We start from the raw sequence: 25,144 nt of genomic DNA, 5'->3' as shown, positions 1-25,144 counted from the left end.
TATTAATCCTTTATCAGTTGCATAGTTTGCAAATAATTTCTTCCATTCTGTCAGCTGCCTCTCATTTTCCTGATTATTTGTTTTGCAGTACAATAGCTTCTCAATTTGATATAATCTCACTTGTGAAGTTTTGCTTTGATTGCTTGTGCCTCTGGAGTCTTTCCCCAGAACTCTTTCCCTATACCAATGTCTTGCAGGTTTTCCTCAATGTTCTCTAATAATTTGATGGTGTTGGGTCATAGATTTAGATCTTTAATACATTTTGCATGGATTTTTGTGTAAGGTGTAAGGTAGGGGTCCTGCTTTTATACTTCTGCATGTGGAAATCCAGTTTTCCCAGCACACTTTGTTGAAGAGACTGTCCTTGGTCCAAGGATTGGTTTTAGCTCCTTGGTCAAATATAAGTTGGTTGTAGATGCCTGGATTGATTTCTGGCATTTCTATTTTGTTTCACTTTTCTATCCATCTGTTTTTGTACCATTACCAGGATGTTTTGATTATAACTGCCTTGTAGTATGTCTTAAAATCTGGTATTGTAATGCCTCTAGCCTTGTTTTTGTTGTGTAAGATTGCTTTAGCTATTTGAGATTTCCTGTTTTTCCATATGAATTTCAGCATCATTTTTTCTACATCTGAGAAGGATGTCTTGAAATTTTGATGGTATTGCTTTGAATCTGTAAATTGCTTTTGACAAAATGGACATTTTGATGATATTGATTCTTCTCATCCATGAACATGGAAGATTTTTTCATTGTTTTGTATCTTCTTCTATTTTTAATGTTTTATAGTTCTTATAGTAGCGATCTTTGACATCCTTGGTTAAATTTATTCCAAGATATTTGATTTTTTTGTAGCTATTGTGAAGAATTGATCTTAAAAGTTCTTTCTCAGCTGTAGCATTGTCTGAGTATACAAAGGCTATTGCTTTTTGTGTATTGACTTTATATCCTGCTACTTTATCAAACTCTTCTATGAGTTTCAATAGTCATAGTGGAGTCTTTTGGATCCCCTTTATATAGAATCATGTCATCTGTAAATAGGAATAGTTTGATTTCATCCTTTCCAATTTATTTTTTTAATTTATTTTTCTTGCCTAATGACTCTGGCTAAAACTTCCAGGACTATATTTAGTAGCAATGGTGAGAATGGGCATCCCTGTCTGGTACCAGATCTCAATGGGAATGCCTCCAACTTTTCCCCATTCAATATGATGCTGGCCATGGGTTTTTCATAAATTGCCTTGATTGTGTTGAGGAATGTTTCTTCCATACCCAGTTTGCTTAGAGTTTTCCTCATGAAAGAGTGTTGTATTTGTTGAATGCTTTCTCTGCATCTATTGAGATAATCATATGGTTTTTGTTCTTCAGTTTTTTAACGTGATGTATCACATTGATTGATTTGCAAATGTTGAACCATACCAGGGATAAATCCCACTTGGTCCTGGTGAATGATCTTTCTGATGTGTTGATGGATTGAATTGGCCATAATTTTATTGAGGATTTTTGTGTTTATGTTCATCAGGGAAATTGGTCTGTAGTTCTCTTTCTCTGTTGTACCTTTTTCAGGGTTAGAAATTAAGGTGATTCTGGCTTCATAGAAGGAGTTTGGGAAGATTCCCTCTCTTTCAATTCTTTTGAATAGCTTGAGAAGTATTCTAGTTAGTTCTTCTTTAAATGTCTGGTAGAATTCAGCAGTGAAGCCATCCAGTCCTGGGCTTTTCTTTGTTGGGAGGATCTTTATTACTGACTCAATTTCTGTCTTGGTTATGGGTCTATTTAGGTTTTCTATGTCTTCATGGCTCAATTTAGGTAGTTTGTATGTGACAGGATTCTATTCACTTATTCTAGGTTTACCAGTTTGTTGGCATACAGCTCTTTGTAATAATTTCTAATGATCCTTTTGATTGCTATTGCGTCTGTTCTTCCGTTTCCTCTTTCATCTCTAATTTTATTTATTTGAGTCTTGTCTCTCCTTTTTTTTTGGTTAGTGGGGCCAATGGTGTGTCAATTTTGTTTATTTTTTCAAAAAAACAGCTCTTCGTTTTGCTGATCTTCTGTATTTTTTTAAATTTTGTTGATTTCTTCTCTAATTTTAATTATTTCTTTTTTCCTACTAGTTTTGGGTTTGGTTTGGTGTTGTTTTTCTAGATCTTTGAGATGCATTGTAGCTCATTTATTTGATGCCTTTCCAATTTATTGATGGATGCACCAATTGCCGTAAACTTTCCTCTTAAAACTGCTTTTGCTGTATCCCTTAAGTTTTGATATGTTGTACTGTCATCTTCATTTGTTTCCAGAAATTTTTTATTTCTTTTGTGACCCACTGTTCATTCAGGATCATGTTGTTCAGTATCCATGTGTTTACATATGTTCTGGAGATTCCTGAGTTGCTGATTTCCAGCTTCATTGCATTGTGGTCCATAAAGATGCATGGTATGATTTTGTTTTTTTTTAATTTGCCAAGACTTGCTTTATGGCCTAGCATGTAGTCAATCCTGGAGAAAGTTCCATGCACTGGTGAGAAGAATGTGTTTTTGTAAGTTTAGAATGAAAATATCTGTAGGTATATGTTAGGTCCATTTGTTCTATAGGTCAACTAACTCTGCTGTTTCCTTGCTGATTTTCTATCTGGTTGATCTGTCTAATGCTGACAGTGTTGAAGTCCCCTATTAACTATTGTATTTGAATCTATATTGCCATTTAAATCCATTGACATTTGTTTTAGATACCCAAGTGCCCTTGAATTAGGTGCATATATGTTTATAATAGTTATATCTTCCTGTTGTATTGATCCTTTAATCATTATATAGTGTCTTTCTTTGTCACTTTTAATAGTTTTTGTGTTAAAGTCTATTTTGTCTGATATTAGGATGGCTACACCAGCTCTTTTTTGCTTTCTGTTAGCATGGATTATCTTTTTCATCTTTTCACTTTCAGTCTGCATGCACCTTTGTTGGTAAGATGTGTTTCTTATAGGCAACAAATAAAGTCTGCCTTTTAACTGGAGAGTTGAGACAATTTACATTCAGGGTGACTACTGATGTGCTCATGCGCAGGAGTCAAAGGCCGCAGTTCCCTGCTTATTTTCAAATTTGTAAACAAATAAAATGGCTTCTCCAAGCCAGCTGCAGATATGGGGTGGGGGGAAGAGGGAGGTGGGCAGGGGGGTGCCCTACCTCTCTGTTACTCTATAACCGTCTCTTTTTTCCTGCATGGAACTTCAAAAGCAGTTCACCAAGCTCTTCCTCCTGCTGCTATTTGCAGCTCCATGGACTGGTGATTTCCCATCTCACCTGGTCTGCTGGGGGCTGGTGCCAACCTCTGCAGTCTGGGCCTCCACTGATTCCATTTCTTATTTGCTCTTTCAGCATGGACCTGCACAGTCTCTGTTGCTCTCCTGGGCTTCCCCTTGAGAATCTCCCATGGCTCTATCTCTAGTGTGTATCTTCTCTCTTTTTTAACTATCTATTTTGCCCTGTGTGACTCAGATCGTCTTGTTCCTATACTGCCATCTTGGGACCTCAAGATCAACTATTGTTAATTTCAGTGTCTTTATTGAATTATCTTCCAGCATTGCACATAGATAAAGGATCACTTCTATAAGTGTAACAAATTATTTTGCATTTGACATTTTAAAAAGTCTCCTCTTTGGCTATTGTGTTTTGGTCAAATTTTAAAGATTCATGGAGAGGCTGGCACTTTGGCACAGTGGGTTAAAGACCTGGCCTGCAGCACCCCCATGCCATTTGAACCTTGGCTGCTCCACTTCTGATCCAGTTCCCTGCTAATGTGACTGGGAAAGCAGCAAAGGATGGCCCAAGTCCTTAGGCCCCTGCATTCATGTGGGAGACCTGGAAGAAGCTCCTGGCTCCTGGCTTTAGATCAGCTCAGTTCCAGCCGTTACAGCCATTTGGGGAGTGAACCAGTGGATGGAAGACCTCTCTCTGTCTCTACCTCTCTATGCAGTTCTGCTTTCAAATAAATAAAATTAATGTTGTTAAAAAAGATTTATGGATGAGTTTTAGGACAGAAGAACATTTGGAGACATCTATATGCAGTTTTTGTGTGTTTGCAGTAAAAGTATTTTTTTCCAGAAGTTCTTTGTTCAAAAAGTAATTTTGGGATTTTCTGGGTCACTTTGTTAAGTCCTTTTAGTCTCTCTAGATTCATTTGCTCCCTCTGCGAAGTAAATGGGCATAGACTACATGGTTTCTAAAGGTCCTACCAATATTAAGTAAGTATACAGATTTATTTTATCCTCCAACTACATATCATGTAGCTATAACACTGAGTCAAGCTCCAATTATTCTAAAGAAGCTCTAGAACCATCTATTATCAAGGATTATTGCCAAAGTCTAACTACCACCCAATATTATGAGATGTGTGATTTATTTATCTAATAAATTTACAGTGTGCAGCTGACCTGGAACATCTGGAAGGGTAGTCACAGCTGACAAAGCAAAAAACTAGAAGCAAAATTTGAGTCCTCTTGTACTTGCTGGTCCTTGGGGAAAAGTGACTCTCACTGAACTTTCTCATCTGTTCATTTGTATTCCCATAGGACCTCTCTGAGAGTGGTTTTCATGATAAGATAGTTAATCAGTTTGGCAGCTCACTGGGACTAGATTAGAAAGGCTATCATTGTGAACAAAGCTCCAGCTTACCCTCACAACCCTCTTTCCCACTACTTCCCACTTGTACTTTGCTCTCACACATTCTTTTTTTTTTTTTTTAAAGCTATAGCCAAGATCAATTAAAAGAAAAGATATATTTATTTATTTGAAAGGCAGAGATACAGAGAGAAAAGGAGAGAGAGAGAGAGATCTTCCATATGCTGGTTCACTCCCCAACTGGCCACAATGGCTGGGGTTGTATCAGGCCAAAACCAGGAGCTTCATCCGGATCTCTCATGTGGGTGCAGGGACCCCACGTACTTGGGCCATCTTCTGCTGCTTATCCAAGGTGCATTAGCAGGGAGCTGGATCAGAAGTGGAGCAGCTGGAGCAGCTGAGACTCGAAATGGTACCCTTATGGGATGCCAGCACCACCACCCACATCATTTGTCACACATTCTAATACAAGCAGACTGGTTATGGCTTTTTCCTCAGATCTTGTGTGTTTACTGCTTTCATGTTTTACTAACACTGCCCTCGACCTGGGGACACTTCTCTCCCTTTCTTTAAATTTTTCTTTAGTTTCACTGCCAATATTTCATGTCCAACTCCTTCCCATCCTTGAAGGCTTAGTGCAGAAAGTCTGGATAATCTTTCCCCTTGAATGGAGTGACTGTCTCCTCAGCTAACTTCTCAGCACACTGTTGGTATGTACCTTTAGATGTCTCCAGCAGACAGAAGATCACAGTGGTTAAGCACGTTGGACCTACAGTCACACTCTCTGACCTCAGATCCCTTGGACTGCTTTTAAAAACCTCTCTATAAGGACGGTGTTGTGGTGTAGTGGGTAAAGCTGCCACCCTGCAACATCGATATCCCACTTCTGATCCAACTCCCTGGTAATGGCCTGGGAAAGCAACAGAAGATGGCCCAAGTGCTTGGGCTCCCGCACCCACACGGGAGACCTGGAAGAAGCTCCTGGCTCCTGGCTTTGGTCTGGCCTAACCCTGGCTGTTGTGGCCATTTGAGGAGTGAACCAGCAGATGAAAGATCTCTGTCTCTCTCTTTCTGTAAGTCTGCCTTTCAAATAAATAAAAATAAACCTTAAAAAAAAATCCTCTTTATATCTCAGTTTCTCCATACGTGAAATGGAGCTAATGTCTACTCATAAGACATTTTTAGGTTTAAACAAGACAGTAAGTATAAAGCTCTTAGAATAATGCCTTGCCAAGAGTCAGTATTTAAGAAAAGCTAGATATCAATATTATTCTCCTCCTTCTCCCTTGTTTTACAGATAAAACATCCCTGTCTTATGTTCCCTCTGAGACTTGGCATGCCTTGTGTTTGTTCATTGCTTTAAATATAGCTCTTTCTTGTGCCTAGAATATAGTCAACACCCAAAACTAGTTCTCTGGCAGATTCTGGAAAACTTAGGCCCCACTCCTTCCTCCCTTCTCACTCCCTATATTCACAGGGCGACTATGAAATAAGCAAATCTATGAATTACAGAAGCTTATTGCAATTACATGTGAAATTGGACATTGGATTAAACAGTCTATCAAGTTGCATACTAATGCATGTGGTTAGGACAGGACTTTTAAAGAATGCTACATGTGGTACCCAGCTATTTAACAGTAGAACCAAGACTTGAGCCCAAGCTTCCCAACTCCTAGTCCAGGGCCCTTTCCCCTTGTCTGCATGGTCGGATTGTATTACTTGTGCTTCTCAGGGCTGTGGGTCAACCTGACTCTGGCTGGTCATGTACAACAATGACCTGGGCCCTCATGGAGCACAGTTCACCCAGGCCACTGTGGAGCACAGGGAGCAGCCTCACCCATGATCCTTGGACAAACTGGTGAACAAACATGTATTCATGGAAAACTTTATATATTAGTTCTGCAGGACAAAGTCCAGTTGCAGTCAAGTTTTCAGATCAAATTCAGATCTGTTTCTGAGATATTCACCACAGCTATTTCTTACATCTTTGCAGAGACACTTTGGACTTATGCCAAATAGCAGTTTACTCAACACTGTGATTCATTTATTTGTTTACACTGTTTGACTTTTCCCATATTTGGCTTTGGCTGAGAACTCTCAGCATCTGCTTTACATGGCTAGTCAGTCAGACTTTTTAGTATTTTGGGATGTTAATATAAAACATTTAAAATTAGACCAAAGGCCAGGATTTTTTCTAATAATAACCCCAGGACCAGTCATTTTCTTTTTAGTGAAAATTAACTTCAATTTAGCTCTTCTCTTCAGTGAATTTCACAGCATTAATGTTAAAGCATAATTCAGGTCAAGTAGAACATCAGCTCTGGTGTGTCATTAATAGTACCTAGTTCATGAATAAGAACCATACAAAGTAGCACAAGCACAGGCCCACGGAAATGGGCCTGTAGCAACTAGGCCAAATAGGGCTCAAAGATGTGACAGTTTTGGATGCTGCCTTCTCTCTGCTCTCAGGAGCAGCATCTCTTTTTCTCATGACTCAGATATAGCAGAGAAACGATGTGGGCCCGGGTCTATAGCATAGAGGGGTGCTGGAAATCGCAAAAGTTGGTTCTCCCCTTTTTTTTTTTAAAGATTTATTTATTTATTTGAAAGTCAGAGTTACACAGAGAGAGAAGGAGAGGCAGAGAGAAAGAGTTCTTCCATCCGCTGATTCCATCCCCAGCTGGCCTAAATGGCCGGAGCTAAGCTGATCTGAGGCCAGGAGCCAGGAGCTTCTTCCAGGTCTCCCATGCGAGGGCAGGGGCCCAAGGACTTGGGCCATCTTCTACTGCTTTTCCAGACCATAGCAGAGAGCTAGATGGGAAGTGGAGCATCCAGGACTTGAACCGGTGCCCATATGGGATGCTGGCACTGCAGGCGGTGGCTTTACCCACTACGCCACAGCACCGGCCCCCAAAAGTTGGTTCTCTAACCACCACCACTTTTCTTCTTCTCCTCCTCCTCCTCCTTTCCCTCCCTCCTCCTCCTCTTCTTCTTCCTCTTCTCCTTCTCCTTCTCCTTCTCCCTCTCCCTCTTCTCCTTCTCCTCCCCCCTCCTCCCCATTTTAAGATTTTATTTATTTGAGAGGCAGAGTTATGGACAGAGAGAGGGAGAGACTGATAAAGGTCTTCTATCCACTTGTTTCCTACCCAAGATATCCACTGGTTTACTACCCAAATGGCTACAAAGGCCAGAGCTGAGCCTATCCAAAGCCACAGCTTCTTCCAGGTCTCCCATGTGGGTGCAGGGGCCCAAGCACTTAGGCCATCCTCCTCTGCTTTCCCAGGCCATAAGTAGTGAGCTGGATTGGAAGAGGAATAGCTGGGACGTGAACTGGTGCCCATATTGGATGCCAGTGCCACAGGCAGAGGCTTAGCCTACTACACTACAGTGCCAGTCCCTCTAACCTGCTTCTTATAATTGACATTTGAATGTATACAGTCACATTCTGTTTATAGGAGTTTATTCCAGAGAATTCTATCCATTCCTTTATGAATTCATTCATTCCTCAAATATTGATTAGTGCCATTATGTGCAGGAACTAGAGAGAGAAAAATGAGTGAGACACAAGCTTTTGGTCTAGTGGGAAGACCAAAATAGCAGATGTTTTAACTTGTGTTTGACAGGTATTATAATGGAGCTGTACCCATGGGACTGCCAAGGAGGTGTCAGGTGACCTCAGAGAAGGGGTGTCATGGAAAAAAACGCAGGGAGAGTGTGTACACCATGGAAAAAATGGTGATGGCATGCACCACACAGAGGCCAAGTAAGGTGAGGAGAGGTGACGGTGAGAGGGTAAATGACAGGGTAAATGCTTTAGGCTGGTGAATAGTTAGGAACAAAAAGTAGCATTCCCATGTCACAGCATAAAAGACATTTGAAAGCTGAGTCCACAGGCTGAGACAGGAAGTGAAAGTGAATGGACAAAGACTGGGAACCTGGGCCCCTTGAGTGGCTGAAGTAGACTCTTAGTTGCTGGAGGACCAACTTAGCACATAGGACCAAGGATTGGGCTGCCTGAGATAGGCACTGAAAGAGAAGTTCAGAAAATGCCAAGACAACTTTGCCTTTTGGGTGATTTGGGGGGGAATTTACCCAGAGGGAAGCCATAAATTAAATCTAAACTAATATGACTTATATAATTAAAATGGGCAAAGCATGTGTTTGGCTTCAGGACTAGGAAAACTGCTGAATTTCTAAATTCTACTCACTCCCACCATTGCACTGTATCCCCAAAGGGCATATGTCCTTCCTTTTATTTACCGTAAGTGTGTGTCCTCTGAGCTTCAGGGCTCAGCACAAGCATCCCTTCCTTCCTTGATGGCTCCAAGTTCCCATAGCACTGAGCACATTCCTCTCATTGGAGTAATAATCATCAAATTGCATTGTCCCTGTCTGTACTTTTCTGTCTCCTCCTTAACTAGACTACTGGTTCTCTAGGGGCAGGAATTTCCTTTTATCTCAATAACTCCAGGACTTAACCAAGTATTAGACCACAGTAGCTGCTGCTACATTTCTGTGGATGGATCAATGTTGAATGGATAGATGAATGGATGAATGAATTTAAATAATGGATGAATGATTAACCAAAATCAGTAAGGGTTTGTATTCCTTGAGAATACATGCCTTAGAAATGGGTGCTCAGAAAATGCTGAGTGTATTTTAAAACTATGGCAGACTATGGTTTAAAAAGTAAGTACTTCAGGCTAGTACAAATCTAGTCACAATTCTGTTTCTTTATGTTCCTGTTTATAGCAGCGCTATAATTTTAGGTCAGGGTTTGCTTAGCAGGCAAGTTTCAAAGATGCAGAAGGAGGAGCAATTTAATCAAAAATGCTTGAACCAGGAGCCAAGAGGTCTAGCCTCTCTTCCTGACCCCCCACCAACTTCCTCATTATGTAACTAAATACATCTTATCTCCATAGGCTCCCAGTCTCCAGTCTTTCCCCTTTGCACTCCAACCTCCATCCAGCTATCTTTCTTAAAAACAAATTAATCATCTTTTTTTTTTTTTGCTCTAAAATTCCTATATTGCCTTCAAAGCAAAGTCCCAACTCCTTTGTAGGCAAGGTCTTTTATATGTCTCTGGAGGCTAGTCATTTTTTATCATGTTCCTTATGTCCAGTGATGCCACAGTCTCATTCCACTAACCAAGCTGTTTCATTTCTCTGTGTTTTTCTGCCCACTATCTTTACTATCTGCCCATTATCAGAATGACTTTCCACATTCATTCCACCTGATGATTTCTTTTTTAAGATCCAGTCAATGGGGCCCAAGATGGCTTCCTTAGCAAGGCGTCTTGTAACACCAGCAGGTAATGTAGCACCTCCTGCACTCTGCCACTCTGCTCCCATAGCATTTTCCCTTGTTTATATCCAATCACTTATAACCCTTGTGGAAATTATTTGCTTACCTATCTATTTCAGTTGCAAAAGTTAAGTTCGTCTAGGTCAGGGGCCATTATTGGTTGTTAGCACTTAGGAAATTCTCCCATGTATGCTGGTTAAAAATAATCAAATTAGCTGTATGGAATTTTATGCATACTCTTTCCCTGTTGGTGACTGTTATTAATCTCCCTATCTATTTGCCTATGAAACTTAATAATAAGGGATTGATTTGTTGAAAACTGATCAGGCAGTAGGTCTTACTCTGTAACCTTTACATTTGACAACATTATTTAATTCCTTGCTCTACAAAGCAGACATTATTAATACTTATTATTACTATTACATTACAGAAAAAGAAACTGAGGCCCTAGGAGGTTAAGTATCTTCTAAGTCACAGTTAGTAGGTGGTAGAGCTAAGATTTAAACTAAAGTCTTGCAAACTTCAGAAAAATACCACCTGCTTCCCCAAAGGTCTATACCTCTAAGGTTCTCATTCAATTGTTTAATTGCTCTGAACTGCACTGAATAGTTCTGTGAAAGTCACAGCCACCTGACTTGCTGCTGAAACCTGGCCATGGCTACAGCTCATTCATGAAACCCTCAACAACCACATCCTCGAGCTGACACATGTGGAGACAAAGCCCAGACCCTCTTCCTGGCAGGAAGCTGTGTCTTCTAGCACATGCAATCGGCCCTCCCTTTCCTGGGATCAAATGAAGCCCTCAGTACAGAGGCCTCCTCACTCTCACAGTTCCTGGGTTTGTCCCTGATGTCCAGCCCAGAAACTGTCTGCTCCCTGGCTCCCTGGAGAATGAGACATTATTGGTTTCTGGGATGTTTTTCTGTTCACTGTGCCCTCAAGGTGAAAGGTCTCTTGGATGGAAATGAACAGGCCAAGTTTACCCAGCTCAGCCTGATATGAGGCAGCTCTGCGCCACATTCCACTAGGGCCCCAGAACAGCTGGAGCTTCTTCTCCGTGTTCAGCTCCTCAGCATGAAACCTGCCCTCCAAGGGTGCGGTCTGCTGGCCCTACTGTGCAGCTGACACAAAGCAGAAATGGTACTGCAGAGCTCCCTTCAGGCTAGAGATTGTGCACAAGAAGTTTCCTCTTCTCCCTCTGCCTTTCACAGATACCACTGAGCCATCAGTCTACATGGAGAAGACAGGCTCATAAAATGATGCGCTCTTGTCCTAGAAAATATCCATAGAAATATAGATAAGAACTGGATAGGTAAAAGAGTCTTACCTGCTTGTGAATACTTACTATGTGTCAGTCATTTTACATAGACCATCTCATTTAATCATCACTGTGATGATCCTTCCCATTTGAAAGATAAGCAAACAAGCTGATTCTAACCACAACAATCTATTTCCTTTCATTAGGATGTTGTGAAACCTTTGAGCCTGAGCTTGAGAATCAGCAACTGGAGTTAAGCATGAAAGTGAGGTAAGACATAGCCATATGGGTAGAATCCATGCGTTAGGTCTGCTTGCTGACTGAGACTGTATGACATCTTGCCCTGTGTGCCTCTGTTGCAATTAGGTATTGGACCTGGAGCCCAAACCCAGCTGTCCAGTCCTGGGAAAAGGAAGCAGTTTGAGGGTTTTTTTGTTTTGTTTGTTTGTTTGTTTGTTTTTGACAGGCAGAGTGGACAGTGAGAAAGAGAGAGACTGAGAGAAAGGTCTTCCTTTACCATTGGTTCACCCTCCAATGGCCGCTGCGGCCAGCATGCTGCAGCCGGCGCACCGCACTGATCCGAAGCCAGGAACCAGGTGCTTCTCCTGGTCTTCCATGTGGGTGCAGGGCCCAAGGACTTGGGCCATCCTCCACTGCACTCCGGGGCCGCAGCAGAGAGCTGGCCTGGAAGAGGGGCAACCGGGATAGAATCCGGTGCCCCAACCGGGACTAGAAACCGGTGTGCCGGCGCTGCAGGCGGAAGATTAGCCTATTGAGCCATGGCGCTGGCCACAGTTTGAGTTTTATAGGAACCTTGAACTAGGAGTTTGAATATATTTACTTGAGTTCAAGCTCTAGTGCTTAAGAGATGTGAGATCTTGCAAATGGCTTTCTTATCTATAAATGAGTGATGAAAATTACAAATCTCCCATTTTAGGATTTTTATGAGCATTAAATGAGATTTTTAAATGTATGTGTGAGTTAGAAGGCCCACAATGACCTGGCCTCATTAGTGAGCCATCCTCTAGGGAGCTCTACCCATGGTAGGGTCCCACCCCCTTCTCCAGATTAGGTTTTCTCCCCCTGCCCACCAAACTAAATAAAGAGCAATACAGTAGAGAGGAAGCAGAGAATAGGAATTGGTGACTTGGTTTTGAGTCCTAAATGTATTACTAGCTAGGAGATACTTGAGTCAATGTGCCTCAGTTTTCCCATCTGTTCAATGGAGATAGGGTATTAGCACTTACCTCTTAGGACTGCCTAAAGAGAATCAATACTCTAAAGCTTGATCAAGTCTAACGTGATATACAAATGCAAAGTATTCGTCCAGCAATGTTTTTTTGGCTTTTTAAAAGGTTTATTTATTCAAAAGGCAAAAGATACAGAAAGAGAAGGAGAGAGAGAGAGGGAGCGGGTGGAGAGAGAATATCTTCCATCTGCTGGTTCACTCCCTAAATAGGACAGCCCGAGCTGGGCTGGTCTAAAACCAGGAGCCAGGAGCTTCTTCTGGGTCGCCCACGTGGGTTCAGGGGCCCAAGCATTTGGGCCATCTTCCATTGCTTTCCAAGGCATATTAGCAGGGAGCTGGATCAGAAATGGAGCAGCTGGAACTCGAATCAGCATCCATATGGGACTCTGGCACAGCAGACAGAGGCACAACCTTCTTTGCCACAGTGCCATCCTCCCCAGAAATGTTTTTAGGCCAGCCACGTGCCAGGTGGTCAGCGTACAAAGACAATAAGAGATGGTCTCCATTGAGCACACAGTGTAATGAGGAGACAGACAAGTAGACAGGTAATTACAATACACCATGAAAAGTGTTCTATCACAGGAGGAGCAGAAAGCTTGAAGCACAGTAGAGGAGCACTGCAATAGTTATCTGTTGCTGCAAAACAAATTACCCTGAAACTGCCACTTAAAACAACATCTTTATCATTTCATGAGGATCAGGAAATCTGGGAGCAACCTAGCTGCTTACTTCTGGCCCACGGCCTTTCATGGAGTCAAGTTGTTGGCTGCATGAGATGAGAACTTAACTAGAAAGGAGATACCACTTCTAAGTTCACTCACATGGCATGGCAGGAGGCTCCATTCAGTTCTTAGTCGTGTGTGCTTCCCCATAGGTCTGCTCAAAACACAGCTTTTCCCCAAAGCAAGTGGTCCAAGAGATAGCATATGTAAGACAGCATCCAAGAGGGAAGCTGCAGTGTCTATAACCTCACCTCAAAAGCCACACGCTATCACCAGAGCTATTTTCTGTTGGCCACCCTGGTACAATGTGGGAGGGGGCCACACAAAAGTATGAGTTCCAGGAAATGAGGATCACTGCAAGCCACTCTGGATGCTTGCTACCAACAGGCATCCGACACACTGGGAGAAAGCAGGTGCCTGGAAGTTTTCTGAAGCTTAAGTTCAAGTACATTTTACTGCTTCTTTCAGTTTGTGCTGGATAATGGATTATTAACAGAGAAACTTTTTTTCCAGATTATTCTGCCATTCACTGAAAATGACATTAGATAATATGGAGCAAGCTTAGAGCTGTCCAGAATGGTAATGACTTTGCTAGTGGGTGTCCAGGGCAGCTGCACCCTGGTAAGTTCAGGTCACATTGGTCTCCATGTGGCTCTTCAAGTCCAGACTTCACATGGAGATGACCACCAATGACTACCACTTGCCCCTATTAATGGTGTACTTTGTGGCTGGTGTTGTGGTGTAAAGGGTTAAACTGCCTTCTGCAATGCCAGCATCCCCTATGGGCACCAGTTCGAGTCCAAGCTACTCCACTTCCAATCCAGCTCCCTGCTAATGTGCCTGGGAAAGCAGCAGAAGATAGCCCAAGTGCTTGGGATCCTTTCACCCACCTGAGAGATGGAGAGGAAACCCCTGGCTTCTGGCTTCAGCCTGGCCCAGCCCAGCCCAGGCCATTGCAGCCATTTAGGAAGTGAACCATGAGATGGAAGATCTATCTCTTCCTTTCTCTGTAACTCTGCCTTTCAGATAAATAAAATGAATCTTAAAAAAAAAAAGTACCTCCCATTGTACTATGGCCACGTGCTTACATATCCAAAATCCCTCTAACCTGCCCTGAGTGGGTAGGGAACATGTCCATCTGGTGCACAGCTCTGTTTCATCGTCCAGCATGGTTCCTGGCATTGTGCCTCTTGAATGAAAGAACTAATGGAAATTGAATGAATTCAGGGCATGCTGAAAGTGTCATAGGGTCAATACAAGTAAGTAATTATCATACTTAAGGAGTTCAGCTAGTTGTTTCCTGAGTGTCAAGCTCTATGCTACAGGCTCTGTGTATATTATTTCACTTAATACTATGGTACATATAATTATCCTGATTTTACAGGAGAGGAAACCAAGATCACACAGCCAGAAAATAAAAGATCTCCAAAGCCTATGCAACTAATCATGTCACATCTGGTGGCAGATCTTCACAAACAAGTAATTGCAGAGCTAAAGAACTTTTGGCGATTAAAAAAAAAAAAAAAAACTAGAAGAAGACTAAACAGCTTTAAGGGACAATTTGATCCAGTTTAAAACCAGATATCTCCCTTACATACATACATATAACCACCTACTCACAGCTTATTTTTCTACGAAAGCTCAGCTTCAGTCCCTCCCCTTCTAGGAAGCCTTACAGAACTAACAGTGTTGCCTGTCTCCCTCAGACACATTTAGGAGAGCAGCTGATTTACAGTTTATCCAATTTATGAGCCAGATCCATGGTTTTCTTCTCTGTACAGTGAGAGAGCTGGACTACATCTCTAAGGCCCTTTCTGTCTTGCATGTTGGAGGAGGTGCTTCTTGACTTCCCACTAGAACAGTCACCTCCTAGCAGGGAGGGTCACGTGTATATGAATGTGGCAATCTTACTGATACCAGAGCTTTTATTCAGCTGTGTTGGTAGGGTCTACTTACTCTTTGTGCTTTGTGCTTTAACCACCCCTCACCACTCCCCTCCGCCCCAGCAGCGTGTCCTTCAGGTCTCCCCTCTTCCCAGGGCTCTCTGTTTAAGAACCAGAACAGGCCATTTGGTATTAAAGTGGGCAGAGCTGGATCTACAGGGACAAACTTTGACTCAGCGGGTTTCAGACTTCCTGCTGACCCATCACCCTTCTGTTTGGATTTATTACCAAAGTATCCTCCTTGATTGCAAAATGCTTTCGTAACATGAGGCAATGTCCCAGCCTGCAGGTTTGTTTACACTGATTGCGTCTGTGATTAGCTTCCTCTCAGATGCCGTCACCCACTGCTGGTGGTGAGGGAGGAAGGGTTTCCTTGTCTTGGCAGTAGCATGTTCCCTAGATCCCATTATCCAATGTGCGATTTGTAGGAAGCCTCCTACTCATCTCCATCAACACCTCTGCTAGAACATTCACTTGTTCTGCCTTTTCTACATTTCCTGCCAGGTTCAGAGAAGGAATATGGTGTAGTAAGAACTGGATTCGCATCTTGTTTTTATATTGTATTAGCGATTCAATGGGAGCAAATTAGTGAACTTCTTTGAGCCTTAATTTTCTCACTTGTAAACTAGGAATGTTAATACTACCTACCCTGTAGGGTTTTTGTGAGGAGGGAGTGTTACAAAGGGCTGAGAACAAATAACTCACAGCTAATAAAGTCAACTACCACAATGAACTCTTTCTTTTCTTTTTCTTTTTTTTTTTTTTTTTAGAATTAAATAAAAAGTAACATGAAGTTTTATTATCCATAAAACCATTCAGGCTATGATAAGCAATGCAAGAATTTAATAATTGAGACTTTTTCTGTTAAAATACATTAGAGACTTGAAAGGGGGAAGAATTCAAGAGACAACATCAATAATCATAGTACATCCATTTTCTTCACTTAGAAATTCAATAATGTGCATTATTTGAGGTATGCTCATAATTTTCATCACATTTATCTTAAGTAATATCTAGGTACAATATTGCATTTCTTAATTGTGTGGTGCTTTCACCACATAGCAAAAAGAATAAGTCTAATGAGTTAGGAAAATAAGCTATAAAAGAGTAATGATTGAATGGGATAATTCACTTGGATTATTACTGTGAATGAGAAGGCATAACAATAAGATCCCATCAATAAAATACTTCCTCCAGAAAAACCAAGTTTAATTACACAATGAGAAAGTGAATCTATTTAAATTAATTCTCACCTCAGTGATCTGTTGGGAGGCATATTTTACATGAATTTTTTGTGGCTTCTTTGATTCTTTTCTAACTACAAACTAATATTTTGAGTTTAAATTCTCCAAGCAAAAGAATATGGGGATTATTAATGAGTGTTTGCTCATAGAAGAAAAACAAAGCAAAACTCTTTGTAAAAATTTCACAAAAACTTTATCAGGAAATATAAATGCACACAGAATTGGAAGAATTATTTTCATGTGCCATGGAATGCCATTATGATCAACAAAGGAATTGTATATGAAAGTGATCTCTTAGGATTACAATGAAGCTGAAAAATTCCTGTCATCTGGTGACATTGTATAGTCACCATAACACTGCAGTGCAATACATGGTATATCATTTATCAATGAGGATACATCCTGATATCTTTTTTCCCACCTCCCTTAGAATATCCATATTCTTTGGCAACGCTCATTGTAAATCTGTAAGAGTGAGATAAATTATGCAAAATGTGTTACAGTTGTATTAATCCAGTTATCTTTATATACTTTTATATCTTAAAATATGTTCATTTTTAAACAATCTACATTCTACCACAATGAACTCTTAATATGCTATGTCCACTGCTCCCATGGAGAATGATGTGGCTAGTGAAAGGCTGGTTGCTGGTGAGTTTTCATCATGTCATTAATATTTTGGTGGAAGAGAAAATCAGATTTACTGAACGTTGGACTGGAAGCTCATGTAGTGTTACCTGAGCTCATTCAGTGTGTAGAAAGACCTCAGGTAACATACAGGTAAAGTTCATAGGATTAAGCAATTTGCTCTGAGTCACACGGCCGTGGTCCTTCTGACTCAGGTTCAGAACTGCTCCGGGCCCCACTGTGATGCATTCATGCATTTACCTTGATATTTCTACTATAGTCATCCTTTCTCACATTTGGAATTAAAACTGCTGTGTACATTTAGTTCTTTCCATTCACCCGCTGCCTATCCTGGCCCCAAGGTACTCATTCTATGAGCCCTACTTCAACTGAGATGCCCACCCTTGCCACATTCCTTACCCCCAAGTCTGGTTTCCTGACAAAAAACTTCATTTCTGGGTCTATCACTCTCTTCTTGGTACCAGTGCAATTGCATTTCCACAGCCTCTGCTTACCCTATGACTGGGACTCTGTGCTAGCCTCAGCAGGATTGGTATCAGAAGCCCAGGCCTAGGCTGGCTCAGCTTCATACAAACTGGGGCTGCGCAAGGCTAGGAAGAAACGAGAGGGATTAACACAGAGCCAGAAAAACAGCAACCCTGGCAGATGAGGGCAGACAGTATGGCTGGGTATGCCACTGAGGTAACTGAGAAGCCAGGAGCGCTGCCTGGGGCCCCTCGGGAGATCTCAACAGGCAGCAAAGACATAATGACTTGGACCTGGAGGAGTCAGGGTAAAGTAGGCCTTAGCTAGGTTTTAAACTGGAAATGTGTCAGGAGGAATTCAGTTCTAACAGAATCCCCAAACGGAATAGGACTGGGGATTTTAGAGCAGGCCAAGTTTCAGTCTACTTGCAATAATAAATCATCAGGTATTCTAGAAATTCTATTGTTTTGGTGTCCAGATTGGATTATCCAGGCTGTTTCTCCTATTCAGAAGTTGTTCTAAAAATCCTTTGGGAGACAACGAGCTCTGAAACTTAGTTCTGAAAATGCAATTGTTCTATCTAACCCATATTCTATGATCTGAAATACCTGCGGGTATAGTATATGCTATAATTGCTTCTAACTTCTCTAACTTCCCGAAATAAATCCTTTTGCCTACCATATTATTTGTTTTGTCAAATGAAAAAAATTTTAATTTTCAAGTAATTATAAACAAATGGATATATTCTTTGCCAAAAAAATTTTAATAAGCTAATAGAGAATAAAAAGCAAAAAATCTTAACCCTGTCAATCCCACTGCCTTCTATAAATTATACTGCTATTTATTAGGTACTTTCTATAAATTTTGCCATACATTTTTCTATGCACTTATATATATAGGAACATATATAGGATTATGGAAAGGGAGGAGAGGTCTGCTCTAGCAGGGCTAAGTACTTTACCACTGACATTGTTTATTTTCACTGTATCACATAATGATAATAAAAAACAAACCAAGTAGCTTTTATTTTTATTATTTTTTTAAGATTTTATTTATTTATTTGACAGGTGGAGTTACAGAAACTGAGAGAGAGAGAGACAGAGAGAAAGGTCTTCCTTCCATTGGTTCAATCTCCAAATGGCTACAACGGCTGGAGCTGCACCAATCCAAAGCCGGGAGACCAGGTCACTATTTTTAATTATCCTCAATTGATATGTTTCCTTGTTGCCTACATACAGACAGACGGGTCCCTTTCTATTGCTCTGCTTTGGTTTACTACTGTACACAGTCCTATATGTACATATATTTAATGGGATCATTCCATAGCACTGTTCCTGAAATTTCTTTTATCCCCTCACCATCACTTGGCAATGCATCCTTGGGATCTTTCCACAGTAGCACATAGAGTCACATACCACAGTGGCACAAACTTGGAAGCCAATAATGTTTAATGTCCATACATAATACCTAATATCCATATATGCAATATATGATAATAATACTCATCTTTTGAGTGCTCAGTCTACAACAGGCTCTGTTCTAAGCACGTTACAGTCAGTAACTTGTTCACTTTTTAAAAAAGATTTTATTTATTTAACCAAGAGGCAGAGGCACAGAAAGAGAGAGAGAGAGACAGAGAGAAAGGTCATCCATCTACTGGTTCACTCTCCAAATGGCCGCAATGGCCAGAGCTGGGCTGATCAGAAGCCAGGAGCCAGGGGCCTCTTCTGAATCTCCCATGTGGGTACAGAGGCCCAAGCACGTGGGCCATCTTCTGCTTTCCCAGGCCTCAGCAGGGAACTAGATCAGAAGAGGAGCTTCCAGGACACAAACCAGTGCCACATGGGATGCCGGCACCGCAGACTGAGGCCTAGCCCACTATGCCACAGTGCCAGCCATACAACTTGTCATTTCTTAAAACAACCCTATGAAATACGTACTATATATTGTCAGGCCTGTTTCGCTGCTAAGGCAGCTAAGGTAATCTCACCAAAAGTCCCATAACTACTAAGTGGCAGAGCTGGGGCTTGAAATACAGCATTCACCCTGGAGTCTGCATTACTGGCCCTGCTGTGCTGTGCTGTGCTGTATGAGCCTCCTCCTGTTCTTATCAAAGCTTTTCTCCAGTTTAAACAGCTGGACATGCAAAGTTTTGACATGTACTTTGAAGTTGCCCTCTAAAGATTGCCTTACCAGTTGATACTCCCGAAAACAGTTTGAGAGCACCATTTCCCCTGAACTTTTCTTCTTTTTTTTCTTTATTTTTTATTTATTTACTTGAAAGAGTTACACAGAGAGAGGAGAGTCAGAGAGAGAGAGAGAGAGAGAGAGGTCTTCCATCCGCTGGTTCACTCCCCAGTTGACCTCAACGGCCGGAGCTGCGCAGATCTGAAGCCAGGAGCCAGGAGCTTCTTCCAGGTCTCCCACACGGGTGCATGGGCCCAAGGGCTTGGATCATCTTCTACTGCTTTCCCAGGCCATAGCAGAGAGCGGGATCAGAAGTGGAGCAGCCAGATCTCGAACAGGCACCCACATGGGATGCTGGCACTGCAGGCAGTAGCTTTACTCGTTACGCCACAGCACCGACCCCCACTCCCCGAACTTTTCTAGTGCTAGATTTTATCAAGCTTACTTTTTTTTCCCTCAATATTTATTTATTTGAAAGCAGACAGACAGATAGAGAGGAAAGAGAGATTGCCCATCCATTGGTTCATTCCTCAAATATCAGGAATACCTCAACAACCAGGCCTTGGCAAGACAAAGCCAACAGCCTAGAACTCAATCTGTGTCTCCTAAAAGAGTGGTAGGGATCTAAGTACTTGAGCTCATCTGCTGCTTCCTGGGTGCATTAGCAGGAAGCTGGACTAAAAACAGAATATGGGATGTGGGCCTCCCAAGCAGTGGTTTACCTGCTGTGTCACATTACTCGCCTCAGTTTAATTGTTTTTGACAACCTGAAGGGTAATAAACATTCTATTCTTCTTTTAAGGTACATTTCCAATGAGATTGCACATTTTGGTATGCTTATTGACCACTTATATATTTTCCTCTGTTAATTGATGTTGATTTTTCAATAGTTTAGTTTGACTTTTCATTTTCATGTCAAGTACTCTTAAATATTAAAAATACTAATCCTTTGTTGTATATTTGGCAAATAATCTGCCCTTTATACCTTTTTAAAAACTTTATTCATAACATCTTTGCTGAATGAAAGTGCTCAATTAAAAAATAGTCAAAATTTATAAGGATACTTCAGAAAATTCATGGAAAATAGGATTAAAATGTTTATTTTGGGGGGCCAAATGTGGCGTAATAGGTTAAGCTGCCAGCATCCCATATGGGCACTGGTTCAAGTCCTGGCTGCTCCACTTCTGATCTAGCTCCCTGCTAATGCACCTGAAAAAAACCAATGGAAGATAGTTCAAGTTCTTGGGGTCCTGCACCTGCGTGGGAGACCCAGATAAAGTTCCTGGATCCTGGCTTCAGCCTGACCCAGCCCCAGCTGTCACAGCCATTTGGAGAGTGAACCAGCAGATGGTAGATCTCTCTCTCTCTCTCTCTGTTCCTCCCCCCCCCCTTTATCTCACTCTCTCTAACTCTGCCTTTCAAATAAATAAAAATAAAATATAAAAAATAAAATGTTTATTTTGATGACAAAAATGCTAAAATTCATTCATAGTTTGTTTCATAATATGTATTTTGCATGAACTTTTAAAAGATAACTTTAATGTTAACTATATTAAATAGTTATTAATATTTTTGTATGTGATAATGATATTTATGAATGATATGGCTTCTGGGATTTCCTTCCAAATGATCCAACAAGGATTGAGTAGATAGATGAAATAAGATTGGCCATGAATAGAATACTTGTTTATAGTTTGGTAATGCCTACAGAGGAGTTCATTGCACAGTTTTCTCCACTTCTGTAAAAATAAAAATTTTTAGATGTGTAATCAAATCTCTACATCTTATCTTACATGATACTCTCTGTGTTGAATGATTTGCTTAAGAGGGACTTTTCTACTTCCATATTATAGAAATATTCTTTGATATTTTTTCCTTAACATTAATTTTTTTCCACTTAGCTCTTTAGTCAAATTAAGCTATCTTCTGTGTGGTCTACAGTAAAAATCTAAATCTTGTTTTGCAAATGGAAATTTATTTGTTCAGTGTGACTTATGAGGTGATCCCGTTTTTTTCTTTAATCTTAAATGTCACCTTTCTCTCTAACAGATTTCCACACATGCACACGTTTGTCTCTGGCCTCTAGGATGAATTTACTGAATCTGCTCCATTAGCTCTTTGTTCTCATTACCATCTGTCTCTTCCAGATAAACCTTAAAATCAGTACATCAAGTTTCACTAAAAATTTTTTATTTTAATTGAGATTTTATTAGGTTTTTAGATTGATTTGAGAAGAATTGATATCTTTATAAGATTGATCTTCCATCCAGTAGCAGAGTACATCTTTGTAGTTATTTAAGGTTCTTTTTTTTTTTTTTATTTTTGACAGGCAGAGTGGACAGTGAGAGACAGAGACAGAGAGAAAGGTCTTCCTTTTGCCGTTGCTTCACCCTCCAATGGCTGCCGCGGTAGCGCGCTGCGGCTGGCGCACCGTGCTGATCCGATGGCAGGAGCCAGGTGCTTATCCTGGTCTCCCATGGGGTGCAGAGGCCAAGCACTTGGGCCATCCTCCACTGCACTCCCTGGCCACAGCAGAGAGCTGGCCTGGAAGAGGGGCAACCGGGACAGGATCGGTGCCCCGACCGGGACTAGAACCCGGTGTGCCAGCACCGCAAGGCGGAGGATTAGCCTGTTGAGCCACGGCGCCGGCCTATTTAAGGTTCTTTAATGAAGTCATAAAGGATATTTCTTCCTACACATAAATTTTTTTTTTTTTTTGACAGGCAGAGTGGACAGAGAGAGAGAGAGACAGAGAGAAAGGTCTTCCTTTGCCGTTGGTTCACCCTCCAATGGCTGCTGCGGCCGGCGCACTGCACTGAACCGAAGCCAGGAGCCAGGTGCTTCTCCTGGTCTCCCATGGGGTGCAAGGACCAAGCACTTGGGCCATCCTCCACTGCACTCCCGGGCCATAGCAGAGAGCTGGCCTGGAAGAGGGGCAAACGGGACAGAATCTGGCACCCCGACCGGGACTAGAACCTGGTGTGTCGGCGCCGCAGGTGGAGGATTAGCCTGTTGAGCCGCGGTGCCAGCCCTACACATAAATGTTTTTATAAATACTGGTTGCTTTTGTGGGTCGAATCTATTTTTTTCCATAATATTATTCCTCAACGATACTTTCTTCATTTGAGATTTAATTCCAGATCATTACTAATTTTCCCACATTGGGCATTAAAGGCTATTTACTGTTCCTTGTATTCAGCATCTTCCTTTCTTGAATATAATTTTTCTTTTATAGCAAAAGAGGGTGCAGAGGAAGTAAATATTATGAATTCTTGCAGTTTAGAAAATGTCTTTATTTTGCTCTTTCATTTGAATACTCGTTTGGCTAGGATGGTACATAATTCTAGGCTCAAAATTATTTTCTTTCAAATGTTGAAGTTACTGCTTTGTGGCTGCCCGGCATTCAGAGTTGCCCTTTAGAAGTCTGAAAAACAATATCATGTTTGTGTCTGTTAGCTAACAACTTTATTCTCTGAATACTTTTAGGGTTTTCCCTTTGTCCTCTTGGCTCTAAAACCTCTGGAGCATTTGTCTAAGTAAGGATATTTAAAATTTTATTTTACTTAACACTTGGCTAGCCCTCTGAAGTCTTGAGTCTTTGAGGTGGAGGAATTTTCCTTTATTATTTCTTTGTGGATCTCTTTCCCGCCAATTCTCAGTGCTCTCTTGGCACTTCTTTTAAGTGAATAGAGTCCCTTCTTAATCTGTTCTTTGTGTCTCTGTATTAGTCTTCTAGGGCTCCCATAACAAAGCACCTACACTTACTGGCTTAAATAACAGTAATTTATTTTCTCAGTTTTGGAGGCTGGGAAGTCCAAAACCAAGGTGCTGACCAACACCAATTCAGTTTCTGGTGAGGGCTCTTTTCCTGGCTTGCAGATGGCTGCCTTCTGCCAACTCCTCCTTTGCCAGCGAGAGAACTCTGATGTTTCATCCTCCTGTATGACAGCACCATCCCTGTTGGATTAGGGACCCACCCTATGACCTCATTTAACCTTTTTCACTTTATCACAGACCCTATCTCCACAGTCCCATCAGGTATTAGTGCTTCAACAATTCAGCTTGAGGAGGAGGGGCATACATTTTAATCCATGGCAGCCTCTTAATTTTTTCTGTTTCTGTTCTTGATTTTTTTCTGCATAGTAAGGGAGAATTCCAAACATTTCATTTCCAGGTCATATCCCCAGTTTTGCCATATACATTCTAATATTCATCCCATCTATTGCTTTGTTTAGTTTTATTGTCACATTTTAAGATTTTCTTTGTGCTTCTTGATACTTGTTTGTCAAAGCAGTTAGTCATTTTTCATACATCTTTGTAACGGTGACGCTATTTAAAATTTTTTAAATTTTCTTTTCTATTCCTTTAATTATCTGTCTCTCATCTGGAATCAGTGTTTCAGTTTGTTCACTTTAGTCCTTTTCTTTATAGCTGTTGAATTTCCTTAACTATCTGGCAGTTCTTGGTTTTCCATTTACACCCACGTTTGAAGGATAGAATTAATTAGTAGGCACGTTGTTTGTTTTTTGTCTTTTTTGACAGGCAGAGTGGACAGTGAGAGAGAGAGACAGAGAGAAAGGTCTTCCTTTGCCGTTGGTTCACCCTCCAATGGCCGCCGCACCGCGCTGAACCGAAGCCAGGAGCCAGGTGCTTCTCCTGGTCTCCCATGGGGTGCAGGACCCAAGGACTTGGGCCATCCTCCACTGCACTCCCGGGCCATAGCAGAGAGCTGGCCTGGAAGAGGGGCAACCGGGACAGAATCCGGCGCCCCGACCGGGACTAGAACCCAGTGTGCTGGCGCTGCTAGGCGGAGGATTAGCCTGTTGAGCCACGGCGCTGGCCACGTTGTTTGTTTTGCGTCAGTTTTGAGATCTGTGTCTCCCCTCTGGGATCCTCTGGTGGACTCTGTGGACAAGTAGGACATTTTGAAGGGCAGATTTTGTTGTAAGACACAGAGGGCAGGCAAGGAGATGGGCTTGGGGATATTCCTCCTTCTAGCTCCTCCACTGGCTTATCCCAACACAAAAATAAGGAGACCTTGATTTTGATGAAGCTGTAGCTGACAGCTTGGGCAGTAATAGTTTCTCCTTTCTCCTCCCTGTGCATCTGTGTAAGGGTTACTTCTAGGGTTACTTCCAGTCCTACTCTCCTTTTCTCTCAGCTGTTATAACCCAGGCAGGCAATCCACTTTCTTAGAATGAAATTATATTTTATCAGATGTCAGTCCCCACATCCCAACTATATCTCCCCACAGCGGAGGAAGTTGGAGAGGGACCTATATTGGAGAGCTGTTTAAAGATCAGTAATTCTGACCATAGATTCACCCTTCCTGTTTATTTTGTTTCCTCTATGCATGGAGAGTCTCTGCTCTTACTTTCAAAGTAATTTTCTCTTTAGAGTATGAGAATATTCTATTCTGTGTTCCCATTAGTTTGATCCCAATTGTCTTCCATCCAGATTTTTTTTTAATTTAAAATGACCTTTTCTTAGTGTATTTTATCTTTTTTTAATTAAT

General features: G+C 41.4%; 1 long non-coding RNA gene across 1 annotated transcript in view; it reads left to right on the top strand.

Moving 5' to 3' along the window:
* The window catches only part of LOC133763326 (uncharacterized), a 127,977-nt gene extending 109,403 nt beyond the window's left edge, over positions 1-18,574 (top strand). The window contains exons 3-4 of the long non-coding RNA XR_009866393.1: positions 11,378-11,441; positions 18,510-18,574. This is a non-coding gene — a long non-coding RNA (uncharacterized LOC133763326). The remainder of the gene's footprint in view (positions 1-11,377; positions 11,442-18,509) is intronic.
* Positions 18,575-25,144: the final 6,570 nt, after the last annotated feature.

This window comes from Lepus europaeus, chromosome 7 (assembly GCF_033115175.1).
Source record: "Lepus europaeus isolate LE1 chromosome 7, mLepTim1.pri, whole genome shotgun sequence".
In the NCBI taxonomy this organism is placed as follows: Eukaryota; Metazoa; Chordata; class Mammalia; order Lagomorpha; family Leporidae; genus Lepus; species Lepus europaeus.
The sequence above is the reverse complement of the archived record's forward strand: the minus strand, read 5'-3'. Positions and strand labels throughout refer to the sequence as shown.